Source organism: Quercus robur, chromosome 8 (genome assembly GCF_932294415.1).
Source record: "Quercus robur chromosome 8, dhQueRobu3.1, whole genome shotgun sequence".
NCBI classification, from domain to species: Eukaryota; Viridiplantae; Streptophyta; class Magnoliopsida; order Fagales; family Fagaceae; genus Quercus; species Quercus robur.
The window spans coordinates 32,924,826-32,933,002 of NC_065541.1; positions in this window are offsets into that span (position 1 = coordinate 32,924,826).

Consider the following 8,177-nt stretch of genomic DNA (forward strand, 5'->3'; position numbering starts at 1 on the left):
GTATATGGACTTGGCTGAACAGGTTGGTTTCTTTGTAAAATTAGTGTGAATTGACTAATGGGTAATCTGCTTTTTGTTAGACATAGTTGTTAGCCATGTAGAATTGAAGAAATTTATGATTTTAGGATTGTATCTGTGAAGTTTAGCTTATGGGGGGGTATTTCTTGAGAATTGCATTGTGATATTTATTCTCCCATTTTTTGGAAAGTGGTTGAAGTAAACTAAGATCTCAATGACTCCCTGGGTCTGGTGAGTCTCCTTTTCTAATTTGAGTTTCAGTGCCTTATGTTGGGGGGGGGGGGGGCAGGTTCTGGAAATTTATAGATTGGAACTGGAGAGAAAAGATAACCATATTTTCTTTTTCATTGTTGACTAAAATTGAATGTTCTATATATTGCCAATCATCTAGAAGCTACACTAGAGTTTCAGTACATTGCCAACCAATCTGAACTTGCTTTTGCATTTGTTAAGGATGTGATACCTAATATTATGTTTGTTTATTTTACTTGAGAATCCAAGCACAAGTGCTTTTGAGCCCAATATGGTTTTGGCCTAATGGGCCCAAAATAATGAATTATTGGGCCTATCCAACTAGAATACTGTTCATTCTATTAATTTTCTGCTGCTAATTTGCTTTTCAATGGCCGAATAAAATTAACACAAAATTCTATTTTTGTGTGTGTGGAAACTGAGCTATTGTCAATTTGAATTGTTTTTGTGTGGAAACTAAGCTATAATTTATTTTTTACCCCAACCTATTTTGTATTCTAGAGTTGATTGAATTGAGTTTTTGTGCACACACTAAGATAATCAAATTGAATATATGTTTTTGTGTGGAAACTGAGCTATTGGTCAATTTGAATTGTTTTTGTGTGGAAACTGAGCTATGGGTTTGTATTTGTTTAGTGGAAACTGAGCGAGGTGGAGTTATCAGCTTACTTCCTTTGTTTTTGTGTGGAAACTGAGTTATGATTTATTTTTTACCCCAGCCTATTTTGTATTCTAGAGTTGATTGAATTGTAGTTATTTGCAAACACTTAGATAATCAATTTGAATATATGTTTTTAAATATAATGAATGCATTGAATATTTAGTGGAAGACATGAAATAAATGAAATAGAAAAATAACAACATGCTACTAGTGAATCGATGTTGAATTCCAATAACTAATGTCACATTATTTGGAAAAAATTGGTAGCTTTCCCGTGCATCGCACGGGTTAGCGACTAGTGTAAATTAAAAATTAACAAATCTATACTATATGACATAAATTTGAAAATATTTTAAATAAACACACTATTTTTCAGCCAAAAAAAAAACACACTATTTACATTATTTACGTAAAAATATCTAATATCCCAAATTTATAATCATAAACTTTACATATCATATAGGGCCATGCAACGTACTACTTAATTAGTATAAACAGTTAAACTCACTCCACTCTATACTGCCTCGCACCGCACAAATATGATATTGATTTTCGAGCGAGTTTGGTAGGTTTAATTATTAAAGCAGTGAGTCAAGTTGGGTGGTAGGTTGAGGTTTTTATTTTATTTTATTTTTTTAACTGCCAAGACCTAACCCAACTCGCCTATATATACATCTATTTTTAATCTTTATATCATATCGATTTTTTTTGTTAACTCCTGTTGGGGAACGTTTTGCGACAAGGGCAAAAAATGCGAAAACAGCCCAAATCTCTCCTTGGGTTCTTTAGAAGTGTTTGTTTATGGAGAATCAAGTTCAAAATTCACAATGTATAAAAAAAAAAAGGCTAATGGTGCTTTGACAAGAGAGAATCAAAATGCTAACAACAAAAGTGCAAAAAAAGCATAAAAACATAATAGGTCTGAAACTTCGACCCACAGTCACATAGAAGAAGAAATTGAGGAAGGTCATGAGGAAGAGAGGGAAGGTTCCCCTGTACCCATATTTCCACCCCTAAGGTTTAGAATTGTGAGAATGGCTCTTGGCTAAGTGGGTTTTTGCTCTCAAGTTTCAGCTCTATAGGGAAAACATGGTTTAGCTGGTCTGAAACTTCGACCCACAGTCACACAGAAGAGGAAATTGAGGGAGGTCATGAGGAAGAGAGGGAAGGTTCCTATGTACCCATATTTCCACCCCCAAGCTTCGGAATTGTGAGATTGTTGACTAGCTGAATAGGCTTTTACTCTGAAGTTTCAGGTTTTTAGGTAGAACGTGGCCTCCCTTTTTATGAGCTGAAGAGAGAGTTTTATATAGAGTTTGGGGTGTTGCTTTTGACTAGTTTTTGAGTAGTGGAAGAGGCTTTTATCCTTTATGATACTATTTTGATGTTTTGGCTTGGGTTGCTTTTGTCTAGGGAAGAGTTTGGTATGCTTTTAGCATGATTTTGGAAATAAAGTGGGTTTTCTTTAATTGGTTTCCTTTGGTCAGAAATTTCAGACCATTGGGAGGCTCACCTAAGTGAGGGCTAGCAGATGGAGTTGGCCAATGGGAGCCAACTATGTTTAAAGGAAAAAAAAGGGTTTGGGCAGAAACTTTGGGCCACAATCACCCAAAGCATAAAAGCTATTTTGGGGTGGAAATTTTGGATGCAAGACCTCCTCCATGAGCCTGAGGTACTACCAGCGTCCCTTGCCCACTTGGTAGCACGCATGGGCTAGGCTCATGCAAAAGGTCGAAAGGAACCAACCCATACCCTCCAAACCACACTTTCTCAATTTCCCCATAAGTTGCATGGGCTTGGGCCATGCTTAAAAGAATAAAATATAATGTAATACATGAATTGAGCCCACAAGGAAGTTGGGCTTGTACGAAATGTGTCGCGAAAATGGGTATCAACAACTCCATAATTTACACACATATAAAAAAGAATGACACTTTTCCAATATATTTGTGCACACATAGTGCATGTTATGGTAGTCATAACCTTTTTTATTTTTGAGAAAAAGTTAGAAAGTATTCATAGTTTAAGATGTGTACTTTGTTCTTGGGAAAGTGGGTCACTTCCAATGATTTCCTTTATTGGTTTATAAGATTTAGGGAAAATAAAACTACTTAAATTTATCCATAAAGGCTAAAATAAAATTTAAAATTTAGTATACAATACATAACTAAAACTAACACACCCAATTTGCTGAGTAAAAAACCGCCCATATTTTTAGCCGACCCACCATTTTTGGGGGTTGTAGAGTCAATGGAGGTTTAAAAATTTTCCAACTTGCCAATGGTGGATTGGTTAAAATTTTTCTCTCAACCCACTCGATCCTACCCACACACATTCCTAAATTATTATATATCTTTGAAAAGTTCAAAAGTAAAAAATTTAGCTTAATTGTTAAAATTGATAAATTTTTTTGTTAAATTCAAAACTATACCATAATAGTAAAAAAGATCACTTATAGGAGAGAATGGTGTGACAATTAATATTTGCGTAAGGGAGGGAGGGAAAAATATACCATATATCGGATGCATGAGTCCTATTCTTGGATGAGGGTAGACCCACACTTGTGGATGATATACCTCCTCATAAAGGAGGGATAGTGTCGGTGTATATGTTTAAAAGGCTATGAGTCTCTACAACCTACTAGGTAAGAGTATCCACATCGGTGGAGCTAAAAATGTTAACATTTAACATTCACAACACACTCTGCACCAATGGTCTTATTTTTACCTTTAGCCAAATACTATTCATTTTTTTATTAATTTTTTTTCACTTCCTCTCTGCCATGAAACTCAATTAAGTGATAAAATACTTTTTTATTTTTATTTTTATTTTTTTTTATACCTTCTTGCTACAATGAATTGCTAGTGTTAGAAACTAAAAAGAATATGGACAAACACCCAAAGTGAGCATGTCCCTCTGTTTGCCTCAGAATGATTGTAACATCCAGGAGTTATGGAGTAATGGTTTGGACTGTTACTCTACCCCATTAAGTCTACTATTCCACTCAATATTAATGGAGTGGTGTGTATATAAACCCCAAGAGTGGTACCCATTGTATTGTGAACGAATTCTGAATTCCTCATTGTGTTTACAGAGTATTGTGAGGCTCTTAGGTTGTGGGTTATGTTTGCATCACTCTAGTAGTGTGCAACACCGTCGGAGAAACGTTTTTGGTTCATGGATTACACAAACTGGAATTCAAAATGTGTTTGGATAGTTGGTCTGCGTGGAGGCTAGCTCTAGACAGCGTAGAACAATCTCAAAGTTCTTGTGTGATCATCGGTTTAGGCCAAGAGAGGTATGCCGAAAAACCAATTACTTATATTATGTTGCAAGTTTCTATTTCTTACAGCTAGTCTTGGCAATTCATTGTAGCAAGAAGGCAAAAAAAAAAAAAAAAAAAACCTTTAGCTCCATCGATATTGGGCACTAAATTGGAGTTTAGGGTGGTAAAATATCTAAAACCAATGGTAATGCTCTTAGAGCATCAGCAGTGGGCCTGCCATATGCCAAATGTAAGGTACATTTGGCATTTAGGCCCAAAACATGCTTAGCAACTAGAAGGCCAAAATTGGGAAAAGCTAAATTTTTTTGGCATAGTGCTACACTATTATCTTAAATGTAAGATAGTACTGCTTAAGATGGTACTGTAGTTGAAGGGGATAAATTTTTTTTTAATACTCTCTCTCCCCTTTTTAACCCGTGAATTTCTCTCTCTTCTCTCATTATTTCTCTTCTTTTCTCTCTCTTCCTTCTCTCTTTCTCATCTGCTTTTTGCTCTCTTCAGACCCAAGACCCCGTGGGTTTTGACAACGGTGGAATCGGATGGCTCCGATGGCTCGACATGAGGGCTCTGATGGCTCCAATGGGTTTGAATTAGAGCTTCGATAGCTCCAATAGTGATTTCGACAAGGCATCGGTGGTGGGTTTCTTTGGAGGTGTGGTGGGTTTCTTTTGCATGTTTGATTAGGTTTTTTTTTTTTTTTTTTTTTTTTTTTTTTTTTTTTTTTGGGTTTGAAACTCTTGGACTATGTTCTGTTTTTGTTTGGTGTGAAAATGAAAGAAAATAAGAGAAGGTTTTGGGTTTTGTTGTTGTTTTAGTTTGCCTTTTTGATGGATGAGAGCGTAGTTTAGCTTAGCTTTGTGTGTTTTCTGTATGAATTTTCTTCTGGGTAATGTTTGTCTGGTTAGAAAATTGGGATGGAAAAGAAAATTTTGATGAACTGTGCATTCTGTTTTGTGTGGTCAGTGATGGATGGCAAGCTCAAGATAACTTTTTAAAAAATAAAAATAAAAATTTATCAAAGTATTCTTTGTGAACTGTTTGGTTTCCTAGAAAGTTGAGGAAGAATAGAGAGAAAATGAAACTTATGAATCTTGATTCTTAATCTTTTTTGTCGTGGTTTTTCAAGAATGAAAAATTTTGTTTCAAAAGAGTGATTACCTGTGTTTGTGTGTGTTGATGGGTTTGGATAGGTGGATCGGTGTGTGTGTGTGGCTCTGTGTGTTGAAACCGGTGCTAGAGGATGAGGGAGAAAGAGAGGAAAAGGAATAGAAAAAGAGAAATAGTAAAAAAAGAATAAAATAGAATATTTAAATAAAAAGGGAAAAAAATAGAATTTTGGAATGTTGGGTGTGTTATAAAATGGTAAAATAAGATGGGATGACATTTCCGGTTGGAGATGCTCTTAGACACCCATAAAAAAAGTCATAAAGGTATCTTTGTATCTGTCACAAATATGGTAACTTTTGTTTACTTTATGCAAGCAATGTCTTTTAATTGCGGGGCAAGGCGATTTGTAATTGGCTTTTCGCGAAAAACCGTGGGTTAATAGAATAATGCTAGAGATACAAGCTATTTTACAAAAAATTTTACAAACTGTTGATGTGGTGAGTAATTATTGGTAAATGAAAAAGTGATATTAATTATGGGTTTAGATGAAAACCAATAAGAGGTTAGCCACATCAACATTTTGTAAAAATGTTGTAAAATAGTTTGTGACTCTAGCATTACTCGAGTTAATATAGTATGATTGGTCAAATGGTATTGCACTTCATATAATTTCGGCAAGTGTCACAGAGCACGAATATTACAATTTAACTAGAGGTATGATTCGAAATTAAAAAAAATGATTCAGAGTTGATGTTTTCATTTTCATTCTCCCGTGACTCGGTGAGCACAATTTAGCACTTTCAAGTTTCGACTTCCCAAAAATTTAAAGTAAAATGAAATTAGCTCAGTAGACCAGATTTTTGTGGATTATGTGATTAGTGTTTAGCATGGTTTTAAAAATTGGTACGGTCAAAGAACAACAATGGCGGCTCCAGGAATTTTTCTTAAGGTGTTCGTGGGTGGGCTTGCTCTGTTACAATTTTTTTTTTCTTCAGATTCTCTATTACAATTTTATCTTTTTTAGATTTTAGTTCAATTATTTATTTATTTTTTTTTAGCTTTTTCTTTTTGCTTGAAAGCAATGTTATGAATACCGTTTTGGACTTTGTTTAGGTTTGTTTAGTGGAACAGAATATTTCGGTACCAATTTATTTCGACATATCGTTTCAGGGTGTTTCAGAGTTTCTAAAAAAAATTAAAAATAATATATATTTATATTTTCTTATACAACATAAAATTATTGATCCAAATAAGTAAACCTCAAATAAAACAAATCATTTAGTTTTTCTTTTTTGACACTCAAATCATTTAATTATTACATAAAAATTACTGTTTTAGAATATTAAAACATAAATATGTAATTAAATAATGAAAAACAACAACCAAAAATAGTACAATAAGAGTGTATATATGTATATCAACCCATTGCAAAACTGCTTAAAAATAGTACCATTTTTTTTTTTGGTCTTTTATAATGTGTATTCACTTACTTTTAAGGGACCACAGACCACTACACCAATTCAATGCCACGGGCCCATCCACCCCATACTAAGAGATAAGAGCTGATCAGCAATTTCAACACAATTACATATTTTATATTTACATACACTTAAACAAAAAGACAAAAGTTAAGCAATTTATATTGTCAAAAGATAAGTCTAAAAGTTACAAGACTCACAACACAAGTCAGACTATGAGTATTGAGTATGAGAGAGAGAGAGAGAGAGAGAGAGAGAGAGAGAGAGAGAGAGAGAGAGAGAGAGAGAGAGAGAGAGAGAGAGAGAGAGAGAGAGAGAGAGAGTTAGAGCAGAGATGAGATAGGGAAAAGGAGAGAGAACTGAAATAACTTGATGTTGCCTGAGTTTAGAGGCAGTGTTGCCGTGGCACGTTGGAGGCTGAGGTTCTTATTTCCCGATCTCGCTTTTGCTGTCACCGATCTCACAATCTCCAATCTGGGCCAAGTCAATCTCCGATCTTGCCGTCATAGAGCTGCTCTGGGTGTTCAGTGTTGCTGTTGCTGCCTTGCTGAGTCTTTTTTTTTTTTTGGTGGAGAATCGCTGCCTTGCCAAGTCGCTGTTGCTGCTGAGAAGTGACTCAAGTAAGGACGTGAGGTTCTTATTAGGTTAGGAATTGTTTTAGTTTAAAATATGATTGGGTATTATTATTATATTTGTTGAGAATTTGTGGGTTTGCTCTTTGCTGGGCTTGCACCGATCAGTCTTGTACTGATCATTTTTTTTCTTTTCAGATTTTAGTTCATTTTTTTTTTTTTTGGGCTTAGTTTGACTGGGGTCAAATCGATGGTCTGACCGATGATGTCATAAATAATATAAATAAAATTATTAATTTTTTAAAATTATTTTTATGTAAATTTCCATATCTTATATTAAAATAATTATAAAATATACATACTTTTTTTTTTTTTTTTGAGAAACCAGCCAAGATGGCCACTTTATTTATAAGAGAAAAAATCCGACAAATAACAATTATAAAGATCCGGTGGAACAAACTTCATCTAAACCAACAACGGAAAAGAAAACTTTACTCTCTTGGCAAAGACATCAGCTAAAGCATTACCTTGTTTACAAATATGAGAGAAAGAAAAACTCTAAAGAGAGTTAGCAAACAGAATGTCTTTAATAATATGACCACAAGATGAATGTAATAATAATCCATTACTAATAGCATTAATGGATATATATATTATATCATAATAGTTTTTCTCAAGATATATATATATATATATATATATATATATCATAATGGTTTGTTAAAGAGCATATAATACATACTTAGACATTACTTCACTTTTTTTTTCGTTCTTTTTAAATTGCACTTAAAAAAAACAAAAAC